This window comes from Jaculus jaculus, chromosome 15 (assembly GCF_020740685.1).
Source record: "Jaculus jaculus isolate mJacJac1 chromosome 15, mJacJac1.mat.Y.cur, whole genome shotgun sequence".
In the NCBI taxonomy this organism is placed as follows: Eukaryota; Metazoa; Chordata; class Mammalia; order Rodentia; family Dipodidae; genus Jaculus; species Jaculus jaculus.
This window is the reverse complement of record NC_059116.1, coordinates 66789651-66809817: the sequence shown is the minus strand read 5'-3', so window position 1 is coordinate 66809817 and position 20167 is coordinate 66789651. Positions and strand designations below refer to the sequence as shown.

The 20167-nt window shown below is 46.9% G+C and overlaps 2 pseudogenes; one reads left to right on the top strand and one right to left on the bottom strand.

Annotated features, from left to right (window-relative positions):
• The window catches only part of LOC123455070, a 56532-nt pseudogene extending 41758 nt beyond the window's left edge, over positions 1-14774 (bottom strand).
• A 383-nt stretch (positions 14775-15157) lies between these two features.
• Positions 15158-16279, top strand: LOC101603514 (annotated as a pseudogene).
• Positions 16280-20167: the final 3888 nt, after the last annotated feature.

The window sequence follows — 20167 nt, the reverse complement described above, 5'->3', positions numbered from 1 at the left end:
CTTAGGCTTCATAGGCAAGCGCTTAACCGCTAAGCCATCTCTCCAGCCCCAAAGAAAGATTTTTAAAATACATTTTCTCCCATGAATTTCAAGTTTGTCAACTTATTCTTCTTAACTGCTTAACCACATCTCTCCAGCTCTATGTCAACTTATATTTGTTTAATATTTTTATTTATTTGCAAACAGAGGGAGAGAGAGAAAGAGAGAGAGAGAGAGAGAGAGAGAGAGAGAGAATGGGCACACCAGATACTCTTGCCTCTATAAATAAACTCCAGATGCATATACCAATTTGTGCATCTGGCTTAATGTGGATACGAGAGAATTGAACCCAGGCCATTAGGTTTTGCAAGCAAGCACCTTAACCACTGAGCAATCACTCCAGACCATCAACTTTGTGTGTGTGTGTGTGTGTGTGTGTGTGTGTGTGTGTGTGAGGTAGGGTCTTGCTGTAGCCTAGGCTGACCTGAAATTCACTAAGTAGTCTCAGGCTGGCCTTGAACTCATGGCGATCCTCTTTGCCCTGCCTTCTGAGTGCTGGGATTAAAGGTATGTGGCACCACACCCAGCAAATCAGCTTATTTTGATCTGTCTATTTTTGCATGTGTGTAGTATGCATATTCATACATGTGTGGGCACAGTTGTGTGTGTGTGTGTGTGTGTGTGCACACATGAATCTGTGTGCGGAGGCTACAGGACAACAATGCTATCCCTCAGGTACCCCCTCCTACCTCTTTTTGAGGTCACCTGGCACTTGCCAAGTAGGCTAGATTGGCTGGCCAGTAAGCTCCAAAAATCGTTCACCTCTGTCTCCCCACATTGGGATTACAGGGGGGTGCTAGTACACCCCCACTTTGCTTGGGTACTGGGGGTTGGATTCAGGTCCTCATGCTTACAAGGCAAGAACTTTACCCATCAGCTCTTTCCCCAGCCCCAGATTTTGTTGACTTAATTCACCGGCCCTGGTGTTGGACATAAGACTGTGGAAGAAAAGTTTATCTTTCTCTACCGAGGGAACTTGGAGACCAAGGACCATTTTCTCCTTGAATTGTCTTGAAAATTGAGTTTTCCACCAGCAAACAAGCTATTCTCTCTGCTTTAAAACAAAATCTGGATTTCTCTACTTAATTTTCAGGAGACCAGGCAGCAAGTAGTGATTGGAACGTGTTCGTCATTTATAGCAATTATTACACCTGCCGGTGCTGGGCTAGCTGTGTCTAAGGGGTGTGTGTGTGCGCGCATGCATGGAAGTCAAAAGTTGACTGTGGGAGTCTTCCTCAGTAGTTCTCTCTCTCTCTCTCTCTCTCTTATTTTTTAGGTAGGGTCTTGGCTCTAGCTCAGGCTGACCTGAAATTCACTATGTCATCTCAGGGTGGCCTTGAACTCATGGCGATCCTCCTACCTCTGCCACTCAAGTGCTGGAATTAAAGGTGTGCGTCACCATGCCTGGCTCTCCTTTTTTTTTTTTTTAATTTTTATTAACATTTTCCATGATTATAAAATATATCCCATGGTAATTCCCTCCCTCCCCACCCCCACACTTTCCCATTTGAAATTCCATTCTCAATCATATTACCTCCCCATTACAAACATTGTAATTACATATATACAATATCAACCTATTAAGTATCCTCCTCCCTTCCTTTCTCCACCCTTTATGTCTCCTTTTCAACTTACTGGCCTCTGCTACTAAGTATTTTCATTCTCACGCAGAAGCCCAGTCATCTGTAGCTAGGATCCCCATATGAGAGAGAACATGTGGCGCTTGGCTTTCTGGGCCTGGGTTACCTGACTTAGTATAATACTTTCCAGGTCCATCCATTTTTCTGCAAATTTCATAACTTCATTTTTCTTTACCGCTGAGTAGAACTCCATTGTATAAATGTACCACATCTTCATTATCCACTCATCTGTTGAGGGACATCTAGGCTGGTTCCATTTCCCAGCTATTATAAATTGAGCAGCAATAAACATGGTTGAGCATGTACTTCTGAGGAAATGAGATGAGCCCTTTGGATATATGCCTAGGAGTGCTATAGCTGGGTCATATGGTAGATCAATCTCTAGCTGCTTTAGGAACTCCACACTGTTTTCCACAATGGCTGGAGCAGATTGCATTCCCACCAGCAGTGCAGAAGGGTTCCTTTTGTTCCACATCCCCGCCAACATTTATGATCATTTGTTTTCATGATGGTGGCCAATCTGACAGGAGTGAGATGGAATCTCAATGTAGTTTTAATCTGCATTTCCCTGATGACTAGTGACGTAGAACATTTTTTTAGGTGCTTATATGCCATTCGTATTTCTTCCTTTGAGAACTCTCTATTTAGCTCCTTAGCCCATTTTTTGATTGGCTTGTTTGATTCCTTATTAGTTAACTTTTTGAGTTCTTTGTATATCCTAGATATTAATCCTCTATCAGATATATAGCTGGCGAAGATTTTTTCCCATTCTGTAGGTTGCCTCTTTGCTTTTTTCACAGTGTCCTTTGTGGTGCAAAATCTTTGTAATTTCATTAGGTCCCAGTGGTTAATCTGTGGTTTTATTGCCTGAGCAATTGGGGTTGTATTCAGAAAGTCTTTGCCAAGACCAATATGTTGAAGGGTTTCCCCTACTTTTTCCTCTAGCAGTTTCAAAGTTTCTGGTCTGATGTTAAGGTCTTTAATCCATTTGGACTTAATTTTTGTGCATGGCGAGAGAGAAGAATCTATTTTCATCCTTCTGCAGATATTTATCCAGTTTTCAAAACACCATTTGCTGAAGAGGCTGTCTCTTCTCCAATGAGTACCTTTTTTTTTTTTTAATTTGTTTATTTTTATTCATTTGTTTTGACAGTGACAGAGAGAGAAAGAGGCAGAGAGAGAGAGAGAATGGGCGTGCCAGGGCTTCCAGCCACTGCAATCAAACTCCAGAAACATGTGCCCCCTTGTGCATCTGGCTAACGTGGGTGCTGGGGAATCAAGCCTCGAACCAGAGTCCTTAGGCTTCACAGGCAAGCGCTTAACCACTAAGCCATCTCTCCAGCCCGTTTTTTTTTTTTTAAAAAGATATTTTTATTTATTTAAGACAAAACAAAGCAGACACACACACACACACACAGAGAGAGAGAGAGAGAGAGAGAGAGAGAGAGAAAGAGAGAGAGAGAGAGAGAGAGAGAGAGAGAGAGAGAATGAGTGCTCTAGGGCTTCCTCCCACTGTAAACAATCTCCAAATGATGTAACACTGTAACACTTTGTATATTTGGCTTTATTTGAGTACTGGGGAATTGGATCCAGGCCATCAGGCTTTGCAAGAAAGTGCCTTAACTGCTGAGCCATCTCTTCAGCACATCCATTTAATTTTTTTTTTTTTTTGAGGTAGGGTGTCACTGTAGTCCAGGCTGACCTACAATTCACTGTGTAGTCTAAGGGTGGCCTTGAACTCATGGCAATCCTCCTACCTCTGTCTCCCGAGTGTTGGGGCTAAAGATGAGTGCCACCATGCCCAGCCTTTTTTTTTTTTTTTTTTTTCGAGACAAAGTTTCTCACTGAACCCAGAGCTCGCGGGTTTGGTCAGACTAGCTGGCCAGTGAGCCCCTGCCCTCACCTTCCCCGTGCTGGGAATACAACGGTGTGCCACCATGCTTGGCATTTTTCTGTGGCTCCTGGGGACAGAACTCAGGTCTTCATCCTTGTGTGGCGAACACGTGACCCGCTGAGCCATCTCCCCAGCATTCCCTTGTTTCTTGGGTCCTGGTGCCGCCTCTGCACAGCTGGAGTACACAGAGCCCAGGGCTTGGAAGCTGAAAAGTAGCCCAAGTCGCCAGTACAGCCTTTCTAAGCCCAGTGCCTACTTGGTTCAAAGACCCGGCAGCATGGCACTGGAGAGCTTGTGGAGGGCTGGTTCCAGGGTACAGGGTCAGCCTGGCAAGACTTGCCAGGAGGTAAAGCCTGCCAAACCAGTTTGTACCCCAGCTCCGGCTACTTCAGGGAAACTGTTGGATGCCTAGATGAACACAAACGTCTTATGTTCAGTTTTCTTTTAACTTGAGAAGATCTTTTCCTTTCCTTTCCTTTTAATCTTTTTGCAGCTGGTTCTTAGATCTGCTCCAGGCCGGCCTATTTGTCAAATGAGCTTCAGAAGGCATGCTCTCCCCCCGCCCCCCGCCCATTACTACTACCATTGGATTGCATCTTTCCTTGGCAGTGGAGTTTTTGGCTGGTCTTTGTACAGTGCTAAGCCACAAGGAGGCAAAGATATTCTCCCCGTGTCTTAGAAGGTGCTTTTCTTGCCTGAGCTGTCAATGTTTCCGATTTTGCTCCTGGTTGGGAAAGGGGCTGATATCAGGGAGAAGATTGGATGCTATCATATGTCAATTGGCGTTTAAAAGAAATAAGCAATAGTTGCTCATAGGCTGAAGCTCAGGACAAATGTAGAGCTGTCTCCCGAGAGGCCAATCAATTTTAATTAAGGGATTAAGAGTTCTGAGCACAGAGAAGCCCGGCTCCATGCTTCTGAATGCCTCAATCCTTCAATGCCATGAAAACAAAGCACTAGGGCCCATAATCGCTGAACTGCAAGCACTGGGTCAATGTTAAGGTGACAAACCAAGCAGACGAGGGAACCAAAGGAAAAGCAGCTCATTGTTTTCCCAGGAGGCTGTCGTGGTGGTTGGGGCAGGACTGCTACCTTATACTACATGGGTGCGCTAATCGCAGCGTGCCTACATCGCTGTCACAGACCCACGTCACTGTGCCAGCCACCCCAAAACCAGCTCCCCACAAAACCAATGTCCACACACTTGCAAGTGGATAGACCTACCCATGGGGCCCTGATAGCCCTGCTCTCAAGGGGCACCAGGAGGCCTCTGCCTCACGGAACAAGTGATTGGACTCTCTTGTCCTTCTCCTGTACTGGATACCTGCACATTGAGTTTTATTTATTTTCATTTATTTACTTATTTATTTTGTTTTTCGAGGTAGAGTCTCACTCTAGCCCAGGCTGACCTGGAATTCACTATGGCGTCTCAGACTGGCCTCGAACTCACTGCGATCCTCCTACCTCTGCTTCCCGAGTGCTGGGATTAAAGGCGTGCGCCACCATGCCTGGCTACATTGAGTTTTAGATCTCCATGTTTCCTAACTTCCTGGAGCTCTCTCTCTCTCTCTCTCTCTCTCTCTTTGTGCATGTGTGTGTGTGTGCATGTGCACATGTATGTGTACATGTTGGTGAGTGCGTTTGCATGTGGGGCTGCACATGCATGTGTGTGTTCATGTGTGGAGGTCAGAGGTTGACTCCCAGAAGGCCTTCCTCGGCAGCTCTCCAGTGCTCCTCCTTATTTATTGAGACAGATTCTCCACTGAACCCAGAGCTCACCAACTTAGCCGAAGCGTCAGTGATTGCCAGGAATTCCCTGCCTCTTCCTCCTCAGCACTGGGATCCCCAGGCGTTTGAGATAGGTGCTGGAGATCTGAACTCCGTCTTCATACTTGCACAGCCAGCGTTTTACTCACTGGGCCATCTTCCACCCTAACAGCAGGCAAGGCAAGGGCAAGGCTTACAGAGGAGGGAGAAGGAGGTGGCAAGGGAGGAGCTGAGGTCCTGCTGGGGGCTTTCTTATTGTATACACTGGGTTGACCCGGTCTCTGCTCGCCACCCTCCCTGAGCTGCTGGATGTGGTCGATTTGTGCTTATTTCTTTTTAAGACAAACGCACTTCACATTCTGTATTTATAAGAAGGGATCTGGGTGTTTTTTTTCCCCCAGGTTCACAGGAGGGAGTGGATGTGCATACATGTCACCTAGCCAGCCTTCTAGCTCCATGGCTACAGAGATGCAGGGCGGGCGGAGGGACACTCAGCTTCCAGATATGATGGCCTAAGTGTCTGCGTCGTTCTCCAGATTCCTCGCTGCCTGTAAATTGTGCAGACAGCTCGAGAGATGCAGCTTCACGCTTGCCACCCATGCTGGAGTGGGCTTTTTGGAGATGCAGCTGACTGAGTTTTCCACGCTTCTTTAAGTAGACCCCCACCCACTGTTGTAGCTCCACGTTGCTGGAACGACCATCCAACCAGACAGAGCTTATGGGAGAAATGGGTTTATAACAAGCTTCCACCCATGCTGGAAGAAGCTGGCTCCCTTTCAGAGATCCAAGCAGTGAGACATTACCAACAGCCGGCTGCACAAGATGGGAACGGCCGGAGCTCACGCTGTTCTCTATACCTTTGGGCTGGACTGCAGATCTGCCCTCAGTGACACCTCCTCCAGCTAGACAGCTGAGACCCAAGTTTATTTATTTTGTTTTTATTTATCTATTTGACAAAGAAAGAGGGGGGGGAGAGAGAAAGAATGGGCCCATTAGGGCCTCTAGCCACTGCAAACAAACTCCAGATGCGTGCGCCCCCTTGTGCATCTGGCTAATGTGGGTCCTGGGAACTCGAACCTCAGTCCTTTGGTTTTGCAGACAAATGCCTTCACCGCTAAGCCATCCCTCCAGCCCCCAAGTTTAATTTTAACAAAACACCTGAGGGTTGGAGAAGCCTGCAAAGCCTAAGGACTCATGTTCAACTCTCCAGGTCCCACGTAAGCCAGATGCACAGTGACACAGATACACCGTGTCACACAGGCGCACAAGGGACACACACATCTGGAGTTCATTCACAGTGGCTGGAGTGCCTGCTGCGCCAATTTGCTCTCTCTCTAGTATGTAAAAAAAAGTTTGTTGGGTTTGCCTCCAAAAATTACACCTGAGTCTATAGGGCCATATATTTACACTACCACATTCAAAGTACCACACCCAAATTCCTCTAAGTTATCTCAATAAACTCACAGCTCACTAAGCTCGACTTAGGTGAAATCATGTCTGGGGTCTGTTGTCGGTGCCCTATCTGATGCAAACAGACCTTTGGTTCATGTGTCCCCAGGAAAAGTCACACCACAGGGGCAGATGACAGGCTAAAGTCATAGTTGCCGAGTGGCTGTCCTGATGGGCCTCCACCCTCTCCCCACTCCCCATCTTTCTGCCGATTTCCTAGTAATAAGATGGCCTGGAGAGGGAAGGGGGGAGAAGGTGAAGGGTTCTCACTCCATTTGGGCAGTGGGGTGTGGGCTAGAGACACAGCTTCACAGTGCTGACTGCGACAGCCCGAGAAGTTCTTTGAGCAGCTTCCACTCAGATGACATGCTGGACTCTGCCAGAGAGCAAGAACTTCAGAACAGCCAGTACGAAGAAGAGCTGGAGTTTATTAGGAGATGCTAACATAACAGAACATGGATTTAAGATGAGAGTTAATAGAAAGATGCTCAGGAAAAGAACAAGACGCGCTCAGGTGTGGGCGTGGGCTCCTCAAAGGAGAAGTGCTCTAGCAGTCACCACGGAGATGGTGGTGGCTCTCAGCTTACACTGCAAAGAGCTGCTGATGAATTTTATTTCCATATCAGCGAGATGATAGGGCGGCCTTGGAGGTGACTTAGATAGGGATCCCAGTCTGATAAGCTAAAATCATGGATCACGAGGGCGGCCCAAGGGAGTTAAGGCATGTCTGTACTGTACATGGACTCCATTGTGCAATTCCTAGAAAAGTGCAGGTTCACTACTGCCCGACTGTGGAGGGGCCTTGGAGTCGACGCTGACTCCTGGAGTTGTTTAAAGCCAAGGATGAGCTTGCCGTCTCTGCCTCTGCTGGGTCACTATAGCTTCTGGGTGGGCAAGCACGCATCTGGTGTTCTTACTGGACAGCAAAAGTGCTGATATGTGAGTGAGCTGAGCCAGCAATCAGCATTACATGAGCAAAGGGCAGGCAATGAAGAGTGAGGGACAAGGAACTTTGACTCTGAAAAATTCCTTAAACATTTGCTGGTGGAAGGGCTGGTAGAACTCTGCTAATCTAGAACACACACACACACACACACACACACACACACACACACACACACGCACACACAGTTGACAGATTCCGCCACTCTCAGCTCACATGTTGCTTTCAACATTCTTGTGGGTATTTCATTGCTTTTAACATCCATTGGTTTCGACGGCGGGTCAACATGTCACACACATGCACACATTGTTCTGGGCCATGAGTATAGCCAGGTCACTGAAGAGGCAGGGCAACCATGTCCGTGGGTCTAACATTCCTTGTCAATATTGGCCACCTGTGCAGTCCAGGGTGAAGGCAATCCAAGGCATAGTAAGTCTGGTTGCATTGGTCTAAGAAGGCTGAACACAGTGTTGTAAGATTAACTTCAGGTCCAGTTACAAGACATGAGTTTCGCAGAAAAATACACTATAGCAATATTCTCAGAAAAGTTATTTGTAAGGTCCATAAGAAGTATTCCCATAGTTCTTTCCTATACTTCATTCCCACATAGTGGTGGGATGGGAAAAAGGACATAGCTAAAGGTCATATGTGCTTAGGACTTAAACATGGTTCATTGTTATTTTAACCTCCTTATTTGAATCCTCTCTATATAAACACACACACACACACACACACACACACACACACACACATATGATATCATATGTGTAGGCAACCTCCCCAGCAAGTGTTAGCTGATGCTAAAATTCTATTTTTAAAACTTTTTATTGACAAATTCCATAAATAAAACAATATACCATATCATAATCCCTCCCAAATACCTACCCTTTCCTCCTCCAATCTCCCTCCAAGTCCCTCTCTCCACTGATTCTCTTTTCCAACTGGTTCCTTCTATTTTGTTGTCATCTTTCCCCCACTCCTCTCATGCAGGTCTTGTGTAGGTGGCATCAGCCACTGTGAGGTCGTGAATATCAAGGCCACTTTGTGTCTGGAAGACAGTATTTTAAGAACTCCTTCCTTTCCTCTGGCTCTTACATTCTTTCCACCACCTCTTCTACAGTGGTCCCTGAGCCTTGGAAGGCGTGATAAAGATGTCTCATGTAGTGCTGAACACTCCACGGTCACTTCTTTGTAGTACTTTGGTGAGTTTTGAGTCACCCCAGTGGTCAACGCTATCTGAAAAGAGAAGCCTCTCTAACCAAAAGTGAGAGTAGCATCAATATATGAATATAAACATAATTGTTAGAGAGCATTCTGGTGGGCATAATATATCCATTTAGCAAGACAATAGTAGTAGTTCCTCACAAGGGCTTGTGACTTCCAAGCCATAGGCTTTTGATTAGGTTTTCAGTACCAGACAGGAATTCTCTCTTGTGGATAGGGTCTCCAGCCCAATCAAAGAGCACTTGGTTTCCCCAATAACAGACATGCCTCCATTGCACCAGTTGGTACATTTGGCCTGGTTGGCCAGCCATAAAGCTTGCAGAGTCCACTGCTGGTTAACACCATTGATGACTTTTCTCCCCCAACAGGCTGCGTAACTCTTTCCAGCATCTGACAGCTGGATGTGCTGGGTTCTTGACTCCCAGCTGATAAGGCTTCAACCTGACTCCAGGGGAGGAGCTCCTTTTCCTTTCCACGTCACCACACTTCATATGGTTATCTACAAGGACACCCAGGGGTGGCTCTTGAAAACAACTGCTTCACGAAGTAGGGCCAGATCCTTGTGAGGTGACGACACGAGAGGACCCCTGTTGGTTAATGACAGGGCCATCTCCTGTTCTCCAGTCAGGAGGTCCTTCTGAGAAACTGGGAGCTAGGTAGCTTTCAAGTCATAGGCAGTTTAGTCAGTCCTGGAACCCTCAAGGAGAGGAAAACGTAGATCCGCCCTGAAGAGCAGCGCTCAGGGAGTTCCAGAGTCCTTAAAGATCTCCTAGTCCTCAAGGTGATGGCTGCTGCTTGTCCACTCACTGCCTAACTCCCTGCCTTTGCCCGCTCTTCTCCCGTGTACCTTAGGACCTTGGAGGGCTGTCCACTTCCTGACCTTCTTAGGAATCTCTGAGGCTCCCTTGATCCTGTGCAATCTCACCTTACTTCTTCATTTATCAGAGACTCCCAGATAGGTTTATGTAGACCTGTCATCACTGGTACCTGTTCAATGCCTGCGTCACCACCACCCAGACTCGTCCCAAACCTATAAGAGCTGCTGCAACCTGCAAAAGTCTTGTATAATATCGGACCACGTGCTGGTTTGATTCACATGTCCCCCATATACTTAGGCGTACTGAAGGCTGGGTTCCCAGCTGATGGAGATTTGGGAATTAACACGCCAGGAGGCAGTGTATTGGGGGCGGGCTTATGGGTGTTATAGCCAGGGTCCCCTTTCTGGTGTTTGGCACATTGTCCTGTTTTTGTTGTCCACCTTATGTTGGCTGGGGGTGATGTCCACCCTCTGCTCATGCCATCGTTTTTCCCTGCCATCGTGGAGCTTCCCCTTGAGTCTGTCAGCCAATATAAACCTTTTCTCCCCCACAAGCTGCTCTTGGTTGGGTGATTTCTGCCAGCAACGCGAACCTGACTGCAATAGGCCATCAACATGTCATCATGGATGATGAAAGAGGGCAAAAACCATGACATCAAAATAGATAGAAGAGGGAGTAGTTGAAAAAAGAAGGGTTCAGTGGAAGGGGGGATGGGAGGAGATACAAGAAAATAAAGCTAAAAGGGCACTGCAGTCCCGAGTGCCAGTGGGTAACCCTTCTTGAGTTCCTTCCTTACTTCTACTGGGAACTTTGTTCTAGCTCCTTCCAGCAAACCTTATTTGCATACCCCTCTTCGCATGCCCTCCTCTGCCTCCCACTGTTCTGAGCAAGCTGGAAGCAAAGACCTTGGCAGCCACTGGCTTGGGGATTCATTGTTGTTTATTATATTATTATTATTATTTATTTACTTATTTGAGAGCGACAGAGAGAGGGAGGTAGAGGGAGGGAGAGAGTGAGAGAGAGAATGGATGTGCCACTGCAAAGGAACTCCATACGTGTGCGCCCCCTAGTGCATCTGGCTAACGTGGGTCCTGGGGAATCGAGTCAAACCGGGGTCCTTAGGCTTCACAGGCAAGCGCTCAACTGCTATGGCTTGAGGATTTTAGTGACTGTGGACCCCCAAGCTATTCTGGTCCATTGCTCTCAAACCTGCTACTGCATCTCAGACCCACAGCTCAGAATAGTTGAAAAATGAATGGCTGCAGCTACAAGCTTAGGTTTGTTTGTAAACTTCTAAAATATCTGACCTCTTTTCTAAAAGAAAATTATTCTTATGCAGTTACAGGTCTTGTAAATACTTGCACAGGTGCTAATTTTCTTGATATAAGCTTTTTTTTTTTTTTTTTTTTTTGAGGTAGGGTCTCACTCTTGTCCAGGCTGACCTGGAATTAGTCTCAGGGTGGCCTTGAACTCACAGCGATCCTCCTACCTCTGCCTCCCGAGTGCTGGGATTAAAGGCGTGCGCCACCACGCCTGGCTAAGCTTGTTTTTTTTTTTTTTAAGTTATGTATTTGCAAGCAGAGAGAGAGAGAGAGGGACAGAGAGAGGGGGAGAGGGGGAGAAAATTGGTGCTCCAGAGCCTCCAGCTGCTGCAAATGAACTCTAGATACTTTGTGCACCTGGTTTTACGTGGACACTGGGGAATCAAACCCAGGTCATGAGGCTTTGCAGGCAAGCACCTAAACGACTGAGCCATCTCTCCAGCCCCTTATTTTTAAGCAATGGAAAAAACGAACTTACTATTTATTCTGAAACGGAGAGAAAACTTTGAGGTTGCTAAGAACGGAATAGAAGGTTTCTAAATGGGATCCTGGTCTCATGGTGGCAGCGATGTTGTGAGAGGGAGGGGACTGTGAACCTCCAGGCCCTCTCCCTTCTTTCTGAGGCAGAGACTGTGAGGGATGGCTGGCAAGCACGAGGGCAGGGCACGGTGGTCAAGTCAGATGGCAGAAGGAAGGGGTGTGCTGTGCTTCAGGACTTGTGAAGACTCAGTTGGGCATCCAGTGTTCTGGGGATTGGCTTTGTCATATCACGAACCCAGGCCAGTTTCTTCTGTTTTATTTTTATTTATTTATTTGAAAGCGACAGACAGAGAAAGAGGCAGATAGAGAGAGAGAGAGAGAGGGAATGGGTATGCCAGGGCCTCCAGCTACTGCAAAAGAACTCCAGATGCGTGTGCCCCTTTGTGCATCTGGCTAACGTGGGTCCTGGGGAATTAAGCCTTGAACCGGGGTCCCTAGGCTTCACAGGCAAGCGCTTAACCGCTAAGCCATTTCTCCAGCCCCAGGCCAGTTTTAATAAAGACCGGAGGGAAGAATGGATTGCCAGCAGAGGCCACATCAGCCAGGGGGCTGTGGCCTGTCCCAGTGTGCATCAGTAGCAAAACAGGGTCTGCAGTTAGCTCACACTGCTGCAACAGAACACCCTGGCCAGGTGGCTCAAACAGTGAGTTACTCCTCTCGGTGAGGAGGGGAGAGGTGAAAACCAGAGCACCAGCATGCTGTTTTGGTAAGGGAGTCTCCTGGTTCTCTTCTCACAAACCTCCTCTGGTGCACGCACCCACAGACAAGGGACCCCACTCTCTTTCTCTTCCTATAAGAACAGGAATTCACTGTAACCTTGACTACACCCAGGCACCTCCCAAGGGCTTCACCTCCAAGAACTGCCAAATTGGGGTCAGGGCTTTCTACATATGCAATTTGAGGGAACATTCATGATAGCAACGGCACACAACAAGAAATCCAAAAGCATTGGTGGGGTCTCCTCTACCCATGGAGCCGCTGCGAGGTGGGGGTGGGGGAAGGGAGCAGGGTCAGCCCTTAAGATGGCCGCGAGCACTGGAAAAGGAGGTACGTGTATGGTTTGAATACGAAATGTCCTCCATAGCCTCGTGTGTGGGGGCTTGGTTACCAGCAGATGACTTTTGGATGTGATTAAAACCTGATGGCTCTAACAATGTATTGCTCTGTTGATGGATTCATAAGGTGATATCATTAGAAGACTTTGGGAGATGGTAAAAACAAACAAACAAACAAACAAACAAACAAACAAACGACCAGGTGTGGCCTAACTGGAGGAAGGAGGTCAGTAGGGGCATTGGCATGAAGGACTATCTATGAATCTAGAGGGGACTCTTTCAAACTGCGAGCCAAAAAGAAATCTTTCTCCCCTTTGGCTGTTTCTGTCAAGTGTTTTGGTCATAGCGATGAGAAAAGTAAGAAGTGCAGAAAGCTAGCGTGGACCCCTTGTGGCAGGGTTGGGCCGGAGGTTTGGGAGAACCTGGTTGGTGAAGGTGGAGGTGGGTGTGAAGATACCGCGCAGCCTGGCTTCTGAGGCAGCTCTAGCGCGTCTATTACAGCACAAACCCTCCACACTTCCATGCAGAGGGCAGCTGTGCCCAGTCATTTTTTGGCAAGGTGATGCTGAGGAGTGGCCGCTGCTGTGGAACTGCCTGGAAGCTTACGGGCAATCCCTGAAGAGGAAGTTCCTCCCTGTAGCAGGAAGGTGCCAGGACAGAGAACAGCTACCGCAGCAGCCGACAAGCAGGAGCCAAGACTTGACCAGGTGCAGGTGGCCTGGGGGGCTCCGGCAGCCTGGGACCAGATTTCCCTGGTCTTGGACATGTAAAAGCTCATCCTAGATTTGAGCTTGGTCTTCCAAGTACTGCTGGATGTGGGACTTAAGGCATGCTGTGCAACTTTAAGAAAAAAATTCATTTGTATTTATTTATTTGACAGAGAAAGAGGGCGAGAGAGTGAGAAAATGGGCACACCAGGGCTTCTAGCCACTGCAAATGAACTCCAGATGCATGTGCCCCCTTGCGCATCTGGCTCATGTGGGTCTTGGGGAATCGAACATGGGTCCTTTGACCTTGCAGGCTCCTTTACCGCTAAGCCATCCCTCCAGCCCCTGTGCAGCTTTTTTTTTTTTTTTTAGTGAAAATTTATTTACGATGCATAGGTAATAAAAACAATGACTATCTCCTTAGCTGTTCTGAACCTTGAGATATGGCCGTAGCCACAATGCACCACAAAACAAAACAAATTAGTCCTTAGGACAGACAATCCAGAAACAGTGAACAACCACCAAATACAAACTTTCCAATTAAGGACAGAAAACAAGTCAGCAATGCCTTTATAGCAGTGTTGATGCAATGCAAAATAAATGATGTTGGAAAATATTGACTCTCTTTCAGAACCGACCATAGGCTTCACTCAGGTTTTAGTCACACACCACTTCCAATAGATTCTGGTCTCCTTGGAAATCACAGAAATCGATGTGTTTTAGGACCCAAATGACACCATGTTTTCTTTGGGAAATAAGGCCTATTTGGGAGAGGGAAAAAAAAACCAAAAAAAAAAAAAAAAAAAACCAACTCCTGTCTTAACAAAATTGAAAGCATATCTGTCTTCAGATTTATTTGATTACAGAGTCTTTCTTGGGGGTAATTAGTTTCAGAACCAGTTCCTATTGGCACCTGGGCGCCAATAAAAAAAAAAAAAAAGAAAATCCAGGAGAAAAAAGAATCACAACTCAGAGAAAGAGGTTCTTCATTAAAAAAAAATCAAAACATTGAATCAACGTTCGCAGCACAGTCAGTTTATTTACACATACACTATGGATTTGCATACCCAGAATTTGTTAGTGGTAGGGCATGATAAATTGCACCTGACTTATTTGTGAAAAATCATCCTAAGATTTTTCTCCAGTGGAAAAAACATGCAGAGGACAGCTGGTGGGGTTTACTGAAGCTGTTCTTCGGGTGGTGGGGGAGGGGAGGGGCCTCACTTTGCTGAGTCGGGATGGATGGTTCTGGATTTCAGCTTTGGAGCGGTTTTGTGATGCTCATCAAGTTACTTACCTCCGATCATCATTTTCTTCATATCTGACATAAGTTCCCGATTCAAGGGTTTCTGTAAATATGAAAGGGCACAGTGCATGCCGAGAGCTTTGCGTGAGCCCTCCCAGGGTGAAGAGTCCAGCAAATGGCAGCTTTTACAGTGTCATTGTCACAGAGGCCCTTTGTCTGTTTATATTTCATCTGCAAAAAAAGAATTCAGGGAAGCACTTTGAAAATGGCATCCTTGGGCTGGAGAGATGGCTCAGCTGTTAAGTGCTTGCCTGTGAAGCCTAAGGACCCCGGTTTGAGGCTTGGTTCCCCAGGTCCCACGTTAGCCAGATGCACAAGGGGGCGCACGCGTCTGGAGTTCGTTTGCAGTGGCTGGAAGCCCTGGCGCGCCCATTCTCTCTCTCCCTCTATCTGTCTTTCTCTCTATGTCTGTCGCTCTCAAATAAATAAATTAAAACAAAAAAAAAGAAGAAAATGGCATCCTCCTCAATAAGAGCTCCTGCCCCGGCAGCTGGAAAAGATGAATTTCCCAGTGAGAAGTCTGAGCCAGAGAACCGAGACAAAGCAGAACTCCTCACTTGTTCCTGATGGTTGGAAGGAGCCCACACTCTCTAAAGAAGATAATCCCAGAGGATTCTGGGAGGAAAGCAGTTTTGCAACGTTGTTTCCAAAATACAGAGAAGCTTACCTGAAAGAATGTTGGCCTTTGGTGCAGAAAGCCTTGAATGAACATCATGTTAGTGCAACCCTGGACTTGATTGAGGGCAGCATGACCATTTGTACCACAAAGAAGACTTTTGACCCACATATCATCCTTAGAGCCAGAGACATAATAAAGCTGTTAGCAAGGAGTGTTGCATTTGAACAGGCAGTACGACTTCTTCAGGATGATGTTGCCTGTGACATTATTAAGATAGGCTCTTTAGTAAGGAATAAGGAAAGGTTTGTAAAGAGGAGACGGCAGCTTATTGGTCCAAAGCATCTACGTTGAAGGCATTGGAACGCTTAACACACTGTTACATATGGTTCAGGGAAATAGTGTCTCAGCCATTGGACCTTTTAATGGCCTACAGGAGATTCAAAAAGTAGTCCTAGATACCATGAAGAATATTCATCCCATTTACAACATTAAAACCTTAATGATTAAACAAGAGTTAGCAAAGGATTCTGAATTACGAACACAAAGTTGGGAAAGATTTTTGCCACAGTTCAAACATAAAAATGTGAATAAATGCAAGGAACCAAAGAAGAAAACTGTTAAGAAGGAGTATATACCGTTCCCACCACCACAGCCAGAAAGTCAGATTGATAAAGAACTAGCTAGTGGTGAGTACTTTTTGAAGGCAAATCAGAAGAAATGGCAGAAAATGGAAGCAATACAGGCTAAACGGGCAGGAGCGCTTAGTAAGAGACAAGAGGAAAGAAACAAAGGCACTTGTGAAACCTAAGGAAGCTTCTACTGAGGGTCAACTCGATGTGGCTGCTGTCAAGGAGAAGGTCAAAAAAGCAAAGGGGAGGAAACCTGGAGCTCTCACTGCTGAAGAAGTGAAGCTGAAGATGGAAGCAGATGAGGAGAAAAAGAAGAGAAAAAAGTAACTCTGAGAAGCCTTCTTGAAGTGAAACTTATATCCCCTTTTGTAGAGGGCTGTGAGAAAGCTGGCCATGAGTTGCCTTATACGTGAGCAATTACACTGCTCATCTCTTTTCCCGAGTGTCTTCGGTTCGTAGAGCAGCGCTCATTATAACTGATCTTCATGTGTCTTGACAAAGAGTGTGCTGGGATGTGCTGTATGTCCTTGTGAACTATTGTCTGTCCACCCCAGCCAGTGTTTGACACCATTGGATAGTCTTTGTGGTCATGCCCAGCATGTGAAAAAACATTGCAACATTTTCAGTGCTTTCATTCTTCCTAGATGCAATAGCTCCCAAGCCTTTGGAATCAAATCCCATTGTTCTGTGTCTGGGGAAACGGCAAACCAGAAAGACAGCAAGTTGCAAGAGAGATTGAAAACATGGCAAATTGGGATTTTTTTTTTTTTTTTTGAGGTCATGCTGTTATGTGGCTCAGGCTACTTTGAATATGAACCTAGAGCTTCCGCCTTCGAGTTCTGGGATTATAGGTATGGATGGACCACCATGGCCTGCCTGAATCATGATGTTTTCTTAGCTGTATCAATTGATTTGATGTTATATATTTTCAGGGTAGGAGCTTAAGGTGTTAGATGTGGCTCTTAAGACTCTAAGAGTATCTACAAAGGTGCTCCTAGAGGTTGAGTTTCCCTGCTATGGGGGTATTCAAGTAGGCTGAGTGGAATAAAATACAGGTAGATTCTAAAAGTTAACTAAACACTGTACCCATTCAGTCAAAAACAGCCCCAAGTATGTATGCCAGAGTAGTTATTATAACAACCAGATCCTCTATCAACACAGAGGTTAAGATTTCTGGTCTGTTGAGGGATCCAAGTCAGCTTGTGACCAAGTGAGACCCTTCCCTGGTGCAAACCCAGTTACCTTGGATGAGTTTGGTCTCAGTCAAGTTGCTGCCTGGGTCGTCGGGCTGCTGTTCTGATTTCTGGAGCTGGGCACTGGCTTTTCCTGCGGGCAAACCAAGCCTGGCAACTGTGGCCCTGCAAATCAGCACCCCTGCTGCTGGAACTGCTGCTGCTAAAACTGCTGCTGCTGGGTCTGTCAGCAGCTCAAGCTGCTGCTGCTGGGCCCACTGCTGCTGTTGCCTCTGCTGCTGCTGCTGCTGCTGCTGTAGCTGCCACTGCTGGAGCCACTGCTGCTGCAGAAGCTGCTGCTGCCGAGTCTGCCGCTGCTGCCGCTCCTGGGTCCGCTGCTGCTGGGGCCGCTGTTACCGGTGCCGGAGCTGCTGATGTTGCTCCCAGACTCTGCTCCTGCTTGGGTCCCGCTGTCAGCCCAAGTTGGCGTGGCCGGGTCCCGGGCCGCTGCTCTGTTCGCTGGAGCTGGGCTCAGGCGGTGGGGGAGGGGAGGGAGCCGCGGCTGCTCTGGTTCTCTCGCTGCTCCACGTGTTCTTCTACCTCGCGGTCTGCTCCTCCGCTGCTCGCTGCCGCTCTCCCCTCACGTTTCCCGAGTCGCGGAGAGCGCGGTGTGAGGGGAAAATCCCGCACCTGGCTTCTCCTGCGGCTGGAGCCGAGTCTGGCGGCTTTCTGGTGCCCCGCCGCCGCCGCCGCGGTTCACAGAGCTGCCGGGGCCACTTTTGCCACCTGTGCGGGCTCTGGATGCTCTGGATCTCTCCTACTTCTCCGCTGCTGCTTCACTTTCCTATACACCTCACTTTTTAGTAAAAGTGTGTATTTTGCTGAGTTTTTTTGGTCTTTTTTCCCCCCAGGCTGCTTTGGCATGGTACCTACGCCGCCATCTTAACCGGAAGTCCCTGAATCATGATGTTTTGAACTGATGACTGCTACTTGAATTACTCAATACCACCTAGATGTACGGAGCTCACTCATTTTACAGACTTGGAAACTAAAGCTTAGAGACAAGGCTACTTAATGAAAGTCCAGCTATTGAAGCTTACAAACAATATTTGTTTGTAGAAATGTGGAAAATAAAGGGGGGGAGGGTGGCTAACTTACAGAGTTAGGAAGCCAAGCAGTTCTTTTGACTAAAGCTTTATTGCAACATACATTTTTCTGAAATATTTTAAAATAGAAATTAAAAATATCCCCAGTTGTAACAACAGCAACAACAACAAAAAGAATTCAATTTGTTGGGAAAACAAGCATTGAGTCTCCCTTGAATGGGCTATCAGCTCTAAAGAGAGATGTTTCCCCCAACCCAGCATAAGCTTGGCCGGGGAAGGAAGAGTTGGTGGAGTTGGATAGTGAAATGATGTAGAGGTTCTAGTGTTTTCTGTCTCCCCTTTGAGGCTTCACTATTTGGCTTCCTATTGTATGAATTACAAGATCAGCAGATCTACCTGCTAAACACCAGTGCCCAGCTCTTTCCAAATTCAACAACAACAATTGTCATCATCATCATCATTACTTTTTTGTTCACATCACTGTCCCATTGTAGCAGAGAAGCTTGAAGTTGAACCAATGAACCACTGAATGGAGGGAATCCATCTGGATTATGAATTTTGTGGACTTGCACGTTTGTGTACCTCTACCTCAAATCCATATGTTGGAATCCTAGCAGCCAATGATACTAGGAAATGGGGTCCCTGGAAGGGGCTTAAGTCATGAGGGTGGGCCCCTTTCCATGAGAATAGTGGCCTTTTCAAGAAGCAATAAAGGGCTGGAGAGATAGCTTAGTGGTTAAGGCACTTGCCTGTGAAGCCCAAGGACTCATGTTAGGCTCTCCAGATCCCACATAAGCCAGACACACAAGGTGACCCAAGCACACAAGATGGCACACGTGTCTGGAGTTCGGTTGCAGTGGCTGGAGGCCCTGGCGTGCCCATTCTTTCTCTCTGTCTCATAAAAAAGAAAAGAAAGAAGAGGCGATAGAGAGACTACTTCTTTCTCTGCCTACTACCAGGTGAGGATTCAGCTAGAAAATGGACATCCGCAAAACAGTGGCCTCTTGCAAGAACCCTGCTTGCTGGTACCCAGTCCCTGGTAAAAAGCGCCTGGAGAGATGGATTAGCGGTTAAGCGCTTGCCTGTGAAGCCTAAGGACCCCGGTTCGAGGCTCGGTTCCCCAGGTCCCACGTTAGCCAGATGCACAAGGGGGCGCACGCGTCTGGAGTTTGTTTGCAGTTTCTGTAAGCCCTGGCACACCCATTCTCTCCCTCCCTCCCTCCCTCTCTCTCTCTCTCTCTCTCTCTCTCTCTCTCTCTCTCTCTCTCTCTCTCTGTCTATTTCTCTGTCTGTCACTCTCAAACAAACAAAAAGACAAAGACAATGGTTGTTTCAAATCACAAGAACTCGAAGACCTTCTGACTTCCTGCTGCTAGGTACCCTGCTTGCAGGTTGCAATTTGCATCGAAGAAGCAAGGGACCTGGGATAAAGGGAGGGATAGATTTCCCCCTTGTCCCACAGGCTATAGCTTCACATTTTACCTAATGCTCGTGGAGACATGTCCAGCAACGAGAAGGGCCAGTGTGATAGCATGCCAAAGCAGGAATGCTGGAGAAAGTTCTGTCTCGCATTTTGCCGCCTGCCCCAGTGACAATAGGGCTGCTATTTATTGAGTGATTATCATAAGGGGTTGGCTTGGCATATTTTATTTCTGGATCATATAACAACTGTTTAGGTAGTCATGGTTACTCCTACTTTAGAGATGAGTTCACCGCAGCCTGATCCTCACAGCTAATAAGTAAAAAAGACAGGGGTGGCTCCAGATCCCAAATTTTAACCCCCGAGACACTTTTATTATATATTTTATTTTAAAATAGTTTATTTCACAATCAGAAGGTAACTGCAGCAATACTAAATGAAATAAGACAGGTACAAAAAGAACTATCTTATGCTGTTTACAATGACAAGCTTCTAAGATCTTCATAACCTGCCCATT